Source organism: Neolamprologus multifasciatus, chromosome 7 (assembly GCF_963576455.1).
Source record: "Neolamprologus multifasciatus chromosome 7, fNeoMul1.2, whole genome shotgun sequence".
NCBI lineage: Eukaryota > Metazoa > Chordata > Actinopteri > Cichliformes > Cichlidae > Neolamprologus > Neolamprologus multifasciatus.
The window spans coordinates 50,336,927-50,355,539 of NC_140445.1; the positions used below are offsets into that span (position 1 = coordinate 50,336,927).

General features: G+C 41.9%; 1 protein-coding gene across 4 annotated transcripts in view; it reads right to left on the reverse strand.

Annotated features, from left to right (window-relative positions):
• Nucleotides 1-13,212, reverse strand: part of nrcamb (neuronal cell adhesion molecule b) — an 80,583-nt gene extending 67,371 nt beyond the window's left edge. For 2 of the 4 annotated variants that reach the window (XM_085169113.1, XM_085169112.1), the window contains exon 1: nucleotides 12,980-13,212. The gene's annotated coding sequence lies outside the window, so the exon portion shown is untranslated. Of the gene's footprint in view, nucleotides 1-12,974 lie in introns of all 4 variants that reach the window. The other 2 variants (XM_085169111.1, XM_085169114.1) reach the window with 1 other exon arrangement.
• Between the last annotated feature and the right edge of the window lie 5,401 nt (nucleotides 13,213-18,613).

Here is an 18,613-nt window from a genome sequence, read left to right on the forward strand (position 1 = left end):
CCAGCTGCAACCACCGCAGGTATTTCCCACAGTGCCATTCTTCCTCCAAGGTGTCATTTAAATATACTTAAAAACATCCCCATCTGCGCTCCTGTGTCTGTGGCGCTGCTGTTATTTCTTCAGGCTCTTGACATGAATGATGTGTGTCCTTGACATGACTGATGACCAGCTGGAGGCCTTAGAGAGCTCTTGGCTAGGAGGATAAGCCCTCTAAGTGATGCCGAAGGGCCAAAGAGACCTTAGCTTCAGGAGTAGCTTCCCTGTCTCTGACACCCCTTCTATGGGTGGAGAGGAATCTGACTGTGACCAGTCTGTGAGGTTGGGTACCTCTGGCCTTTCAAGGTCCCTCATTGCTTGAGTGCTTAATTACTCACTACACCTCTTGCTGTCAGACCACCACTAAGTCCACCATTAGGGCTGGTTTAACGCTGTCTTAGTTGTTTTTCCATAAGAGGTGGAGAGGTGAGACTTCATAACAAAGCGAGGCCTGAGGGCAGACAACTTGGAACAAACTGAGCATCATCAACTTGTCGACAACAAACAGCAACACAAGAGAAGACAGATACTAGTCGCACAAAGATAATGATTTAACTGCGGGGGGTTTCTGTTACACCGGATAAGCATCTGCAGTCGAGATGTTTCCACTTGTTAGTTCTTGATTTTTGACTTCCAGAGAAAGAGGATGGAAAAGATCAGAGACCTCATCTTAGAGAAAACTTGCCACAGCTGTATCAAAGATCAGGGCCCGATGGAATAAGAGATTAAATGATCTGTTTTAGGTGGGTACGTAAACTGCAAGTTTCCTCCCTATTTATCTGCTATGGGTGCAACTGCTGACAAGCTCATATGGTGTCACAGTAATCTCTGTATTCAGATAAGTCTAAAAAGCCCTGGCCTGGGAAGAATAGGCTGGATCAGCACTTTATACTGCATTTCCTCTCTCCATGCAGTGATTACAATGCCAGTTAAAGCTGCGCGCTCCTTTTCCTTCCAGCGTGCACTCATTATAGAGTGGCAAGTCAAAAAGCCCCACACAGTGGTAGGCATCCTGATCCCGGTGTGCCTTTCACATGGTAAACAGTTTCAGATGGGCCCTGTATTGTACTGCTAGAATACAGCATCTGCTTTATGGCATGGAAAAAATGCATTGTCACCAAGTGGCAGTGAAAGGGCCATTGAAGAGCAGCCAGGGCTTCACCGAAACGCTGACGCTTTGACCGTGACGCGGACTAGTGTCTGGTGGTCTGACCCGTTTGCGCACTGAGGTTGTGAAGCCGAAGGTCAGGCCAATAAAAATAAAATATAGGTGCACGCGACTAAAGTGACAAATGATCCTAGTCGTCTGGCCAAGTTTGAAAACTGTCCTACTCAATATACTGCATAACTCCAGCGGAGCTAAAAGGTCTCCAGAGATGCTTTGTATCTAGGCTCAATGCAGCAACATAGTGAGTCAGAATGCTGCAGTGAGCACTGGAGCTCGGCCAGACTGGAATGAGACACTATGCAGAAAGAGACAGAAGATGGCCCTTATCCTTTAACTCGCCATTAAACATTTAGAGCGGCACTCTTGCACTCGGAACCACTGAGATCAGCCACTGTGTGAAATGTGGGAAAACGTCTTCGTATCCCGCTATCATAAACGATCCAATAAATGCATCTTTACGTGAAGCTGTTTATACCACATAACGCATTCAGTATTTCCTCTAAGATGGGTTAGTTCTGTGTAGGAGATAAGGTTATGGAGGAGAGGAGGGAAAAAGGTAGTTGTAGTACAATGACAGAACTTACTGAAATTAGCCTTTGCAGATTAATCTGATGTTATCTTGAGTTATATTTAATCCACATACTGCCATGCTTTGGATCAAAGGGAATCAACTAATCTAATACTCTGGAAGCCAATGCAAAACATTCCCATTAAAGCTGAACAATATGAAGACACATACAGTGTTTACTGAACAACGTCTATTAGAGTTGCAGCTAATGATTGATTTATTTATTTATGATAAATGGTTTCTTTAATCTGATGCGATACTCACTAAATTGTTAAATTAAATGACTCTCAGCAGTTTTTCAGGTCCGAGTGTGCATGTTGACATGTTTCTTTTCACCATCAGTCTAAAACCCAGAAATATCTTGTTTATCTAATTCAGAGTTGCAATGGGCGCTGTAGTTTATCCCGGCTACCATCAAGTGAGAGGCAAGGTGTACTCTGGAAGGATGTGGCTGAAAGCATGTCACGCAGCTAACACAGAAACAGATACACAATCGCATTGACAATCGCATTGCGCGCAATAACCAATTATCTTTACCTCACTAACTGCATGTCTTTGGACCGCGGGAGGAAACCAGAATACTCAAAGAAAACTTCTGCTCCACCTAGAAAGGCCCTGGACAGATGGTGGATTTGGCCTTCTTGATGTGAGGTAACAGGGCTAACCACCACAACAATTAATTTCTTTTCATTATTTCCTATTAGAATATTCTACCCAATGTATAGGGTAATAACTGTTTCATAAAAATGAAATAATCTGCATGTGAAGGAAGCAAGGATGTCGATGAAAGCTGGAAAAAACATTGAATGGATGCTGTTATTCCCGAGGTCAGGAGTGAAACTTCAAACTCCAGCTTCTTACCTGATTTTTAAAAGAAAATGTAATATATCACAAGATATTTATATACAATTACGTACACATCCACGTAGCCCACGGCAACAAATTCACCTCCCCTATTACCATATCAAGCACATGCCCTCAGATCCTGCTAATTTTAGCATTACAAAACACAGATATGTTGAAGTTGCTCCGGTTTGAATTAATCGAGCCCCAGAGGAGAATGAAGGAGGTTAAGCATGCAATTGTCCAGTGTTATGCTAAAGAGTCACTTTTATACAATTTTACCATGTCCGATGTGAAAAAAAGAAGTGGCGTGTCAATCAAGCTGAAGTGCTATGACAAGCTGTCCTGGGTGGCCACCTATTCCATTATGCTTTAACTCCGCACACAATATGAGTCACATGGGTAAAAATGGATGGTTTCACAAAGACACTACGGTTAAAAATTGAACCTGTGCCGTAGATAGCATCAGATCAGTATTAGCTTGTATTCAACACTCTTCTTTTCATTCTTTAAACCAGCCATTTGGAAGGAATTAATTCAACAAGGCTGTCAAGGACAAGGCTCTGCCACTTGTGCCAGCGCTTTGCTTCCACTCAAAATTCATATCCAAAGTCCCATTTCAGCTGAATCACAGCTCAGATAAACAGGCTGAGTGAAACTAATTCAGAGGCTTTTGTTTTGGGGCCAAAAGAGCATTTTTAGCTTTCAGTCTGGCTGCAGTTTGATGCTAGACTGAGGGGAGAAAAAAAAACAATCACAATCAACTCCCGCGAGAAGGCAGGAAGAGATCACAAGCTCTTGCAGCTTTTTAATTTTGTGGCGATGAGTAAAAGAAGGAAAATGTAATGATAGTGGAATACCAAGAGCTGTACTCGCATACATAAAATGATACCTTGATGACAGACGGGAAAAGGACAAATCCTTAGACCTCCATCAGGTGCACTGTCTCCAGGATCAAAGATCGAAGAGAGACATATTTTAGCTGCATCCTGGTGAGATGGAGACCATGTCCTGGTCACTGGCACATCCGTGTCTTTTACCCCATCTTGACCCCCTCACTGTCCTCCACTCTTTCCCCCTTCATCCCCATTTCCTTTAGGGGAACGACTGGTCAATAGCGGTCTCCCGTTGTGAGTTATCTTCTGAACAAAAAAGCTGTTTCGAGGACTGTGGTGACCACAACAAACATGGACTTTTCGCTCTGTGGAAAATCTACATCCAACCCACATCTTAAAGTTGGGACAAAAGAGAAGATACTTTGGTGGGTTTTATTTGTCTCTGAAAAAGGCAGATTTGAGTAGGAGGGGGTGGGGGGTGGGGGGTTAAAAGCTCTTTCAAAGCATGTTTTCTGTTCTCTAATCTGTCTGTCGTTTCCACCCATACAGACACACTTCCAATTTGACTTCAAAGCTCAGGGGATTGTGAACGATACGGATGAAACTCTGCATGAAATCAGTTTTTTTTCTATCATTATCTCTTCGAAACACACTGTAGCTATTTGCACTGTGTCCTGCTGTGGCATTGAATGTTAACACAAACTCGACTTTGGTAAATCTCGCACTGCGATGTTTGATTCTAACTTAATTTACACCATTTTTTTTTTTACGTGACTCAGCTATCCACGCAGTTGAGTGGGTGGGTAGATTCGGTTTGTATGGATTTCATTGCCAACACCCCCCTCTAGGCTTCCCCGGCTTCAGATTATGGGAGTAGAGTTATCACAATCTCCCAGGACCAGGTTTTGGGTGCAGGGCCAGGGTAATCCTACGGAGTTTGACTTAGGTGCCTGAAGCTTAATTAGATTTTTTTTCACTGCAGATGACTGTGGAGAATCCAATCAAGTTGACCTCCATGTAGTTGCCCTATCGTGGACTGATTAAGCGCTGCATCAGCGAACAACGCCTGATTTTAAAAGGCAGCAGTGGAAGAAGAAAATCTAAATTCATAAAATCTGCAAGCATATAATGAATGCTACTGGGCTATACCACTGGGTATCATTGTATAAACTTGTAAGCTCTTGAGATACACGCAAACCTAACCCAGATCCAAATGCAAGTACAAATTACAGACATTTCTGGGAAATCATTAATGGTCTCATCTAATGTGTGAATAATGACAAACAAAAGTAAAGGTTACCAAATGGAGAAATGAAATCTATGAAAAGTCATATAAAAAAAACATGAAATGAAATAAACAAAGAAAAAAAACAGAGGCAGAAACCAAGCCAGAGTGGTGGAGATCCGTGCATAATCTGCTCTCAGGGCACGACTGCTCCTTTTTATTTTTAAACCCCATACCTACAATCACGGATTATAAAACAGGTTTAAATAATTCTATAAGCACTGTGCATATCATGATCTCAGGCACAGGCTTTTGAAACCTACAGTTTTAATCATAATGTGCACAGCTTATGTAAAAAAATAAATGTATAGAGAAATCTAGGAATACTTCAGAATGATCCGACCCCCACCTCCCTCTGAGTACATTAACAATTTAATCCATTATTCCAAACCAACCACATTTCATGAAAGCAGCAGAGAACATCTAAAGAATGCCCTTTGCCTTATGCATTCCCTTAAATGTCAACTACAATCAAGATATTGACAGCAGAACTGTGAGCTATATGAAATCCACCTCAGAGTGAAAGTGTGCTATTTTTCTCTTGTATCTGTGGAGGCGTGCTCCCTGTCATGCAGTAAGCCCTTTGAGTAACATGTCCACTGGGGCTCCACTCATTGAGAGATGTGGTCATTGTGCCTTGAGCCCCTGAGAGGCCCAAAAACCAGCCAACCTTGAAGACCCGAGCATTAGGTCTGCCTCAAACCAGAATCTTTTTAGCTTGTACCGGCACAATGCCGACTAACACCAACACCAGGACTGCCATTCAATGCCAAGGTCCAAATATAGTGTGAAAATGTAAAGAAAATAGTAAACAACGATTATTGTTGAGACTTTTTCTTTCTTTGAGAGTCTGCATTAGGTTTTTAACACCACAGGGCTCTGGCTGTCAACAATGGCACATTGACAAAGCCTCATTGATATTTCCACATGGAGAACTGAAAAAAGCCTAGTGTTCGCCCAGACGGCTCTTAGTCACACTAGACATTTGATTGGGTTATCAGGCCAGCCAGCCACAGCGGAGATCCTGATAAATGAAGTTGCCATGCCCATTCTCCCTTCCTCACAGATGGGCTGAACTAGCCCACAGAAAGGAATGATCTTACTGACAATTACATTCCTCCAGTTCCTGAAGATGCACAGCGCTGAGAATCCAGCACAGGACTGAACACGCAGAGATTATACTGATTGCTATTCCATTGCTCGCGTTTGATTCTAAATTGCTCTGGCATCATACCCAGAACACCAGAGAGGATGACCTTGGGTTTTAGTTAATAAATCAAATTCACAGGCTTCCCATAGTTGAAAAAATTATGCTTTTGATATAACAGGAATTTTAAAATGCTTGAATCTACTTGAATATCCTGAGTAATAGCAGCTTGAGATTTAATTTGAATTTAAACTGATTTAAAATTCTTCAGGAAATATTTCCAGGCTCCTTCTTCCTGCACTTGGGTCCAGCAGGGGACACAAGTGCTGCTATTCACCGTCATATTCTAGTCCAAGATTAAATGATGATTTTCTGCATATATTGTGTACATTTTTAGAGTAAAGGGGCAGAAATACATACTGCATTCGGCACATTTTAACATTCGAGGTTCTGAATAAAACAAATATTTGACGTTTTTATGTGATCGTATTGTGTCAAGGGATCGGCTGACAAATTTCCAAACTAAATTTTATAAAAACTTAGAGCCAACATCCCAGAGATTACTGCACATCACAGTGGGACTGTGACCAGTGTGGAAAAGCAGAATCAGCTGCAGCTGCAATGCAGAGTGAGTAACAGTAATGGCAAACATGCATGATGTTCGTTATTGTTTCAAATAATGGATGGCCCATTTGAACCTCTGTTAACATGTGGTCCGCGGATCGCTCTGCCGATTGGTTTAAAAGCAGGAAAAGGGATTTGATGTGACAGCATCACTAAATTTGATGAGTCTAATGGTTTTCTGACCTAAATCTTCCCTAATCATTCTGAAGCCTGGACAAAGATTATCTGGTTATAGATTATGTTTTTTTACACTACATGTGGACAAAAAAAATAGCAGCTGAAGTCAACACTGTGTGCTTTTGATATCTCTGTGAATGTGCACATTTATCTGCTCTACAAAGGAGGAATCGGAGATCCTCCCTTTGATTTGTTTGCCCTCCTATTCCTCTGTCTCCCCGAGAACTGCTTTTTTTCCCAGGATTCCTGTGGTTGTATTTGGGAGGTTTAAGGGATGAAAAAGAGGGGAAGAAAAGCTCATTGGTCTCAGCACTGCAGAAACGGCATCCAGAGCCAAACTGTCATCCCACTTGGATTAAGGGCCCTTCAGTGGTGGCTGCTGAGCTTCTAACATGGTATCTTACCCTCAGCCAGGGTGTGGGAGGGGGTAGAGCGCCTGGCCTAAATAAGACCTCGAGGTCAGCGAGTCCTGAACCATGGCAAAGCCACTTTGTGTTTCCATGTCAACTTTATTCATGAGCTGACAGCGAAGTGTCTCCTTCTTTTCCTGTTGATTCACTGTTGCATCATGCGCTGGGGCAACAAAGATAATCTAAGCCTTTGCTCCGCTTATCTCTGCAGACCCCCACTTCTGCAAGTTTTGTTGGATGCAGTGCTCAACAAGAGACTAGTAAGGCTTGGAGGCTTGGGGATTGCGGTGGATTTTTGGCACGGTACAGGCCAATTTTATAAGCAGAGAAAGAGCTGTGGTGATGTATTTTCTGAGCTATTAGTCTACACAAGTGGGCTGCATCGCAGTGCCAACAAAGAGTGGGATGTGCAACGCCTTTTTTTTTTCTCCTTAAGCTCTATGCAAATAGGAAGAAGATGGAAGCTTGAGAATGGAGCAGAAAAGCTTTCAAGTGCACACTGTTCCTGTATTCCCTGCAATTTTGGCCAGCCTGCACCCTGCCAGTGGAGCAATGCCCACCTCCTGTTGTTTTCAGGACAGGAAAGGGAAGCACCGGTCGTTGTTATGTGCTGCCACTCGGCCACCAGCTACCTCTCCAACATCTGCTGCCCATCCAAAGTTGGCCAGAGCTTCAACAGGCCCGAGGCTGTCGCTCTAGCAAGGACTGCCTCTCCAGCCCTCTTCAGCTGTTCAAAGAGAGGCTCCAACACCACAGTTTCTATTGTGGATCTCCTTCAGCATAACCCCTGCATCACCCCTCCCCAGCATTATCACCACCCCCACCCACCCACACACATACTGCAAGGCAAGAGGCAATAAAAGCCTCCCTGCCAGTAGAGAAAGAGAAAACAGACCCCCTTTGTTCCCCCCTGCCCATTCTCAGCGTCCATGGAGGTACATGATCCACCCCTCCTCCCTCCCCCTTGGAACCCCAAAAGCTTGAAAACACTCCCACTTCTTCCTTTACCTCCCTCCTCCTCCCCTAGCCAGTAGCAACGAAGCAGCGCATCTGATGAGATCTCAGAAAATGCACTCCTGGAGCAAACATCGAGTTGAATTTCCATTTGTTCCCATTGGATCTCTAAATTCGAGGTTGAGTGGTTCAGATCACCTAGTTAACAAGGAGGTCTAAAGGGGACAGAGAGAGAGCATAAAACCCGCAACATTACGTTCCTTTATCTCAATGTCCCATTTCAAAAGAGTCTATTGCTGTCACCCCCCTGGCACTTACTTAGGACGGAAAAGAACATCCTTAAATGCTTTGTACTTACTAAAGGGGGTTGATAACCTGACATGAGTAATATTAGGGTTCCCTTGGCAACCTTGAGTGACTGGGCTTGATGACCGTCATGGTGTGAAGCTCCAATGTAATGATTTGGTCACAGGGGGCCATCCAAGGAGGTCTTCACTGACCTCCATCCATCCAACATCTGTCCAATTACCTGCTGTCCAAAATCTATAGCCGAATTTAACAGCAAATCAACTTTTAATTCACTGAGCACAGCATCTCTGATCAGCAGGGCTTCCGAGTCGGGGCTATGACTAACAGGTTTTCCATCAGTGATTCATTTGATCTTCATTTAGTGATTTATTATTATTTGCTTTATGAAATCCTTAAAGTAACAATAACGCCTCTTTTTTTGTTGTTTCCAGAGCTTAATCCAACATAATTATTAACATACAGCTCGCTTTTTTTTTATCCAAACCATAGCCAATGGTATTTAGTTTATTTCAAAAGATGACTAAATAATAATTCCTCACATTTGAAAAGCTTGAATTTACGCAAAAACAAACACGCTTAAAGGATGCTCATTGTTTTCTGTCATATACTGTTGCAAAGGCAGATGGCCAGTATGTGCTAAGTAATCCCTACTTGCCAGAAGCTCAGGCTTTAGACTGCTCTGTTTCAGATATTAGTGTGAGAAAACCTTAACACGTGCGAAGCTTGAATCAAAGCATTTTTATAATTTTACTTTTATTAAAATTATTAGAAACATGTCCAAACAGCTGATGATGAATTTTCTGTCTGTGCACCAATCGATCAAATCATCAGACCCTTGTGTCAGCTATTTAATGTGCTGTTACAAGCAATGAAAGGAATCAACTATTGGTTCCAGTTAAAACCCGGAACCAATCCATTATGAGTTAAATGTGTCAAAGCTTTTTCACACCAAAGTCACATCCAAGTCTGTTTTTGTACAGTAATTAGAGTCAGGTCCAGGTATTTGAATTGATGATACAAACCTGTGCAAGCTTACTTTTTTCCTCACATGTAAATCCAATCAGTAAACAACATGGGGATCAATAAAAAAAACTGACCTATAGGAAAACTCAGCAGGTGCACTGGTGTTAATAAATTCTCGTCAATATCCATAACAGCAAGAAGTAAAAGGAGAAGCCGAAACCAAAACATCTATCTAATCGAGGTTCACTTTGTACTTTTTACTTACTTCGTTTACCCATTTTTCTTAGTCATCTGTCGCCATTTACTCCCGATAATAAAATACAAGTCTACGGTGTAAACACCAACAGTTGCAGCTGTGTGGAGGGATTCACAGGAATGTGTCAATTCCCATTAGAGATGCTGCTTAACTGACTGTGAAACTCTAATTGTACCCACCAGCTTGCAACCAAGCAGGCCCGACTCAACGAGAGAGAGACAGAGAGAGAAGGAAAGTAAAACATGGGCACATGTAATGAACATGTATGAATGCCTTTCTTTGCTTCTGCATACATTTGTCCAAATTACAAACAGTGAAAGGGATCAGGCAGCTGTGAAGCAGGCAGAGCACCGTTCCCTCTGTGGTATGATAATGAGGCACTCATCAGTCCCAAAATGAGACGAACAGGCCTATGACAAGGAGGTCCAAATGATGTCAGTGTGCTGCGCTGCTGTGCGCGATAGCTCCACTGGGATGAAACACCCAGACCGCAGTGACACTAATGGGTAGGCATGGGCCTCCATCATTCCCCAGGGAATTTAGCCTCATCACAGCCGAGCAGCACGGCGTTTCTATTCACAATGGCTGCTGGATCCTCTTCACTCGGGACACGAGAACACGTGTCGCCAGAACTCACTCAATCATTCAGTCAATCAGCTGGAGTGACTTATGATGGTAAATTATTGATTAGTGCGTGTGCACTTTTGCATGAAAAAGAAATTATTGCAGGGGGTATTTATGGTTGGCTTCAGCGCCTCAGTCATAATTTCTACAGGAACTGGAATCAATATCAAGATATTCACTGAAATCTGGGAATATGGCCACATCCTTAAAATAAGGGGCAAGAATTACAATAGTTATAATATCATACACATTTCAAAACTCCTCATGCACTACTAAATGATCTATGTGATCTGTGTGTGTGTGTGTGTGTGTGTGTGTGTGTGTGTGTGTGTGTGTGTGTGTGTGTGTGTGTGTGTGTGTGTGTGTGTGTGTGTGTGTGTGTATAGCATGTGCAGATACCAGATTTTAGGTAAAAACTGAAAAACTGAAATAGATGAATTGCCAATTAATTTATTATTGTTTTCCTCAATTAATCAGTGGACTCTTTTTTTTTTAAACACATGTCAAAGAAACCTGAGATGTTTTCTTGTTCCTTCATGTTTTCAGCGCTCAGACTGAGGTCTAAAATATCTTCTGTTCATCATCACATAGCATAAAATATTTCATTTGAGAAACTGCACCCAGAAAATTGTTGTTAATGTTGTATGATCTGATGTTGCTATGCATGCTATATTTGTATCAAATATCAACTCACTGATGGATCACTGAATCATTTACTCCTGGTTCTAATGCCTAGATTCATGCTCGGTTGGCCTTCATTGCAGTAATGCCTTCATATTCCCATTTCCAGATTTTAGCACTTAGTTAATTCAGAACATACAAACTATGAAATGTCACATAAATGATTGTCAAGACTTGGAAAAAAAGAGACACTTGTGATTAACCAGAAGCGACCTTTACACTGACAGGTCCCTCTTTCTAAACGTCTACTGAGACTAGCCATCTCCCACCCTGACTTCAGCTTCACTTTGCCGGAATCATGTTATTGTTTCATCTCAGAATACGTGCTGCTTCCCTAAGCAAGCATTACTCCAACATGACTCAAATGTACCCTTGATGAAGTGGCAAGCTCTCAGGTTCAGACCAGTTCCTGAAAGAAATTATGTCATCATTACAACAAGTGACACAGAACAAATCTTCCTTTCTATGAGGCACTTTGTTCTGGCCTGTGAATGTCCACGGACGGCTGCTTAGAGAAGGCGCGTTGATCACTTCTCACAGAATAGCCTGCGTTTTTCTGCAGCCCACAGAGAGAAATTGGTGGCATTTTCCCTCCAACACCCAAGCTTTTCCCATAGCCCCCGGAGCAAAGTTGTCCGTCGCTGGTTTTAGGTCAGCGTGCAGTGTGACTGACTGGTGCTCTCACAATAACTCTAGCCAACGTGTGTCATGATAATCCCTTAGTTATGCAAATCTCCCCGTCTAGAGTCATTTGTGATGAGTTTGAAAGTAAAGAAGGCAGCACAATGTAGGTCGCTATCTTGTCCCGATTTCTCCACATTTGTCAAATGAGGCTGAAATGTCATGTTAGCAGCACTCCAGTGGCTGTGGATTTTTGAGCTCAAACTACAACCTGATCAAGAGACGACCACAAAGCACACAAACTGTCTGGGACGTACATTTTTGCCGCCAGTTTTATGAATTAATGTAAACTAGACATGAGGCAAGGATAGAGGGATATTGTTATCGTCTTAACCAGATTAACTATAGTCTGCTTGGAGTGAATAAACATTACTAGAAAGTGTGTCAGGCTTTTCAGAGCAGTAAGCGCAAGGCAAGAGCTTCAGACAATAACACAGGGGTCATTAGCATTGCATTAATTTGGCCAACTGAGCAGGCAGCGAAAGTGTGCAGTCAAGGCATGTGTGTCTGGGTGTATGTATGAGTGAGAGTGTCTGGGGATGAGCAGAGGAGGGGATGAGGAGGAGGAGGGGTGTTGTTGCATGATGGTGAGTTCCCCCCTTACTGAAGCTTTGACCAAGGGGCAGACAGACGGGGGAGGAGGGGGAGTGGGAAGACAGGATTGTGTGAAAATATGTTTGGGTTTTTTTCCAGCGAATGAATTGTTTTGACTGGTGGAAAAATGGTGTGATATGAATTCTGTGAAATCTCAGGGGGAGCCCTATCATAATCAGATTCAGTCCCATGAAGGGAAATTAGACTCAGCAAAGTGACTGGTCAGTCAAAACAACACAGAGTTGTGACATGAATATGAGGGGAATCAAACATGTGGGAAGCAAATCAGCTTATGAGGGATTGTGCGTGTATCCAGACAGCGATTTCATCAACACAGGACAATAAAAAGCAACTGTCAAGTACAGTAGAGCTGTCTATCTATCTGTGGGAATATCCACTATATCTACACCATGTGATATGTGATGTGATGATCGAAGCAAAAAAGATCAAGTCCAAAGACAATATTCGCAAATAAGTGCCAATGATTTGTTTTTCTGTTTTTCCCCTCAGCATCTTTAACGCGTCACGGTACGTGTCAACCCTTTGATTTGACAGTCGCTCACCGGAATATGTCCCACACCTTTTCGTTCTCTCTGACGATCACCTAACACGTAAAATATCACCCAGAACAGCGCGGCGTGTTATTTAAAATAAACCACTCCTGCACACTCCCACCCCCCGAGAAGGAGCTAAAAGAGGGGCAGTTTTTTTTTTTTTATCGGCATCCTTCCAACGTGCCACAAAACTCTGTCAGTCACTGTCAGTGAACTGTAAGCCACACTACACGTGCTTATTATGAATGGTCTAATTTCGCTCACCTTACCTCCTCCCTGGGCGGTGAGAAACACAAAACCCCTTCTGTGTCTTCAGCCTCCCGCGACAGAGCGAAGCCGTGAGCTGCGGTTATTCACGTGGAGTCCTCGCTCAGAGCGCCGAACCTCTTGCACTTGCCTCCGATGCCTCTCTCAGCCACCGGTCCTCTTCTCTCTCTCTCCCACCAGTTCACCGACATACAAACACACACACACAGGCGGGGGCGCGCAGCAGCACCCGGAGGCGTGCGCACGCCCATTGCGCGCACTGCAGCGCCGCTGCTGATGTATGGTGGCCTAAAGGCAGTGAACCACTCCAGAAAACTGTCATACAATAGTGCTATACCCCCCCTGAAGCCTCAAAATCACAGATGGACAACATCTGGACAAGCTTCTTTTTTTTAAGTTTTTTTCTTTTAATATAAAAAAGCCAGACTGTATATTTTAAAGGCCAAACGATGATCCTTTTTATTATTATCTAACAACGGGGAGTGGCTTTTTCATTTAACTGTTTTCTCGCTGTTTGCTTTAAAAAGGCGGCAAGTACAAGAAAAGCTCAACACTGAAATACGTACTTTTTTTTTTTCATTCATCGGGCTGAAAAAATTAAAAGATTACGTTTAAAGAAAAAAAAAGTCTGATTCACATATTAGTCAAATATAAGTGCTTTCACCTTTCAGGGAATACCAGCTGTTCTGGAAACTAATTGCTTCCAGACAGTTGCATGTTCTGATGCATGACAGTTTTTCCTGCAGGCAGGTTTGCGCTCATAACCATATAGCAGCAGCCCGTGGGATCAACTGAGACCTTTGCCAGATGAGGTCATGTGACGTTAAAAGGCACACTTATCTCAGACTGCTCTCTTCTATCACTGCACATTACATACATGCATTATCCGAGGCTTAGCAATGGTATCCATCTGCAGCCGTGGAATCACACAAAGAGCAAGTGACGTAGTTTTTACGCGGTTAAGCCCGGTTTTGGCAAAGAGACAGTTTGTGGTGTGCCATGCAGGAGCCGGTTGACTGAGATTAGCTAAAATTAGGTTGTGGCATAAGATGAAAACGGGTTTATAACGTATATGTGAAATCACCTGAGGGAAAATAAAAACCCAATTATGATCGTAAAAAGCTACAGAATCAACTTTAAGCTTGAAAGGCGCCAGTCCCCCACCACAGTACACTATTTTCCAACTTAGCCAGCATCTCCTCTTTAGTTATATGCGAAGAGTTTCTTTGATTTGCTTATATGGTGTTAGAAAAAGACAGAAAACTGAGGCAGAGAGAGGAGTGTCATTTCTGGGCGTGATTCCCCAGTGGCAAACGCTCCAATATCCTCCCCGTCATCATCTTAAGGAGGCCAGGGAATTCTCACCAGCATTTGCCTCCCCACACGGGGAAAATACTGTAATTGTCATTGCCTCTTATTTAAAACTGCCTCCAGACATGTCTGCATACGTCTTGAATCTCATTAAAATATTCTCTTAATTTCCCCCATGCACATTGTCTGTAAAATACTCAAAGGGATTTTCACAAGTTCAAGGATACAGCACCGAGGCAGAGTATATAACACTTTGGAAGTTGCAAAGTGAACGCTGTCAAGGCTTTGTGTTGAAAAGCAAAACCCATTAGAGGAGACGCTGTGTCTGCCTCACTGGCATCGCCAATTACGGTGCCTTTTACTACAGTGGATCCTTGAAGTCCTCTGCTCACTCAGATGCAAAACTTTACGCACGGCACAGAAACTGTGCGGGAGAGAAAGTCACCTCTCTGCTTGTTTACTCCACTATTATTCTTTATTCTGTACAGAACAAACCGTGCACGGCACCAACAAGCCAACCATGAAACGATGTTGTCCACATCAGAGGTAATGATTAACTCATACTGCTTGAACACAGGTCAGCAGCCCAAATCCTATAGGAAAACACAGCAGTTCAAAAAACAGCATCAGACATCAGATGCTCAATTTTTTCCAAAGTTTTCGAACTTATTCACAATTTGTAAGTGTAGTCAGTGCCAGTGCTTCAAATAGGGTGTGACTGAATGCAGTGCAGTGGCATTTGTTTGCACTGGTTTGGTTGTTCTCAGGTTAAAGCTGGGGTATTAATATATTATGTGATTGGTCCTTATCTGGGAATGAACGGGGAAATTTATATGATTTGTTATAACAAAATAATTTCATGTTTCTATGGTGAACGTAATTAAATCATGTAGGATTTGTATGAAATTCAACAATGTTGTTGAGATTACATGATACAATCTAGTGGTTAGTTGCTGGACTCATGAAATTCACAAGATCACACAAGATTTCGAACTGCAGGAAAATCACTGGAGTAATTTATTGTGATTTATCATAGCTTTCCTACTTTTGGCAATCCTGGATTGGTGGTGTGGTGGTTAGTGCTGTTGCCTCATAGCAAGAAGGTCCTGGGTTCAAATCTGCAGCCTGGCTAGTTTGCACTGGGTTCTCTCTGGGTATTATGGTTTCCTCCCACAGTTAAAAATCATGCAATTATTGGGGATTCCAAATTGCCCATGAATGCAAATGGTTGTTTGTCTCTGTGTAAAAGGCTGGTGAGCTGTCCAGGGTGTACCCTGCCTCTTAACTTCAGGGTTATGCCCCCCCCCCCCCCCCCCCCCCCCCCCCCCCCGCAACTCAGATAAAGATAAGAGGATGGTAGTTGTTATAAATCCATTTACTTTTTATGTTAACCAGACTCTAGACTTTGTTGAACATTATGTAATATGAAGATAACATGTAGTATTTAAGTGACCAAGTAGTATCGGGGTAAAAGCTATTGAATAGTTTTGGAATAAAATGGCAAAATTGTGAACGATTAAAATAATCCAAGAGTTCAACTTACTTCATCTAAACATGTTTCAGTCACGTTTCATCAACACAAAATGCACAGGTTTATTGAATATGAATAAGTTGTGTTGATTTAACTAAGTTGTTTAAGTTTCTGCCAAAGCAAAACAGTTGTGTGCAACCAATGTCCATTACTGAATTAAGTAAATCCAATATGGTCTTTTTTTCAGTGTACGTATTCATTTATTTCCACTGGATATTTTTATTTTAAATTTCAAGTAAGTTGTTGACCATCATATAAAGAGCCGATGAACCCCTAACATTGTTCCTCTGCTCGGTGTATTGGTTGTGCATCACTCTATCAGTTGTTTTTTTTCCCTTTCAAAACATTGCTATCATGTTTTTGCAATTGAGAGGCTTAAATCTTATCTTAACATCATTCGTCAGCTCCAAAACTAATTAAGTGCTAATGAGCTGGGTTTATTAGCTGCAGATAAATGTGAGGTGTAATTGAGCAGCAGCCACTTGGAGGATAAACCGTTGTTACATGAAAGCAAAGATGAGAGAAGGCAGTATCAGTCAAAATCTCCTCAGGATCCATTTCGGGTATAGACCAAAGAAACATATTCATGTTTACAGTCTGGAGGTTTGGCCAAAGGTGCAAAAGAAATCAAATTACTGATGTAATTACAGCTGCGGGACAAGTTCATGAGTCAGAGCTGTTTACATCAGAGGAGGATGCATTCCCTCTCTGTCTGCTGTGTAATTACATTACATGACTTCTCTATATTGAGAGGGAGCAGCCTTTAAAGCCTGTCTAACCATGTTAATACACAGGGGGCAAAAACCTGATGGGAATTTACAAATACAACATAGGGACAACCTGTGGATGTTAGTCTTCATGTGACTTCTTGGCCATTCAATATGGTGTTCTGGATTTCCCATTAGAAAGCTACCTTTGCTCATTTATCACTATGCTCCTTGTAAAATTAGTAAAATAAGTTGCTGCTGAAATAAAGGAAAAAATTCTCTTTGTTGTGGTGACTCATTTCAGCTACAGAAATGGGTTTTTTAAACTATCTTAAAGGCTAAAGAGGACTTAAAATGGTTTTAAAAAATCGCTAATAACAATCATAAAATTAAACGTAAACTTAAAATTCCTGGCATCCCAGTTTTATTCTGGGGGTTTAATCCTTATTTATGTTTTACTGTGCCTACGTGCAGCTCTGCTCATCCTTTTTTTTTTATTATCCTTTTCCCTGTTTAAGCCCACATTCTTTACTTCCCCTCTCACTGATATCACACAAAGAGCCAAGACTACAAAAAAACCCTGAGTTTCAGAAACTGAGTTCTGAGCAGCCTAAGCTTTTTTTTTTTTTTTTTTTTTTTTTTTTTTTTTTTACACAGAAATGACTTGTGCATACACTGATCTTATTATCTGAAACTTATTATCTGAAGTATCCACCACTTTAACAGTATCCAGTTATGGCCAGTAGTTTTCATACGCTCATGGGAATCATGGCATGAATGTCATGGTAAAAGGCTTTCAATGATATCTTTAAACTGTTTAAATTGTTATTTTTTCCAGGATACCACATCTTTAATTACATATTTAATGACCTTTAAAAAGACGAATTGGGTGCACAAATTTGAATTTATTCTGGATATTCCCTAATCCACACAGGGTCAAAGGTAAACACACGCACACCCACCAATATTTGGTTAAATGTCCCTTAGCAGGTTGCACCTTGACAGAAGACTTTTGGTTGCCATCAATAAGCTTCTGGCATAATTCTGGTTGCATACTTGAGCACTCTTCTGGGCAGAATTGGCTGAGTTTATTTAAAGTGTTTGGTTTTCTGATAAAGATCTGGCTTTTAAGCACATCTACATAACGTCAACAGGGCTGAGGTCAGACTGTTGGGAAGGCAATCCCAGCAGCTTAATGCTAGCCTGCTTTAAGCGTTTCCAAACCAGTTCGGAATGTGTGTTTGGTATCATTGTGCTACTGGAACACCCAGTTGGGTTCAAGTTTCAACCATGTAGCTGATTTGAGGTGAAGTGATCTTGTCAAGTTAAGACAATGTAGAACCTTCAGCAACACTTATTAATAAGTCAGTATGTATACGTTTGGCCTGTGTGGAATAAACTCAAATTGTTCTCCCAATTCCCAAAGCTTGTGATGAGTGTATGTAAACGTCTGAGCATAACTGTATATGGCAGACAATAGTAAAAGCATAAGTAGTCAATTTTTACCAGATTCAGTACTTAAATAAAAACAACTAGAGTATAAAAGGCATGCTTAGCTTTAACGATGGGGTGCTGTATGAGCTCTATACCAGACTTGATGTGAAAAGACCTGCCTTGTGAATTTACACCCCCCCCCCCCTTCCCCCCCAAAAAATACCCCAAAACAAAGACAAATCTACTGCTTTTGCCTTTCAGGAATTTAGATGCACTCTAAACTTCTAGAAGGGGATTTAGTTGTACGAGTCTTCTTCTTTACATACTAGACGTAACTGCACAAAATCCTTGCTTTCGGTAGAATCTGCATAAGGCGAAAGTAAACAAAACATCAGCAGCTGGTAGCAAAAGCAAAAGGCTGTTTTTGTACACAGGAAAGAACTCGTGCCTTTTCCTCAGACTCAGATACTGCAGAATAGCTTGCTCCCAACACTACAAGCAAAAGGCTGAAATTACTTTAACTATTTAATCCAGGAAGCCAGAGATGATTTACATAGTGATTTTCATGATTGTCTCATTTCTACTTGCAGCGAAAAATGTTTATGAAACTGTTTTTATGCTATATTCATTCAGCGCCACCATATTGCTTTTAT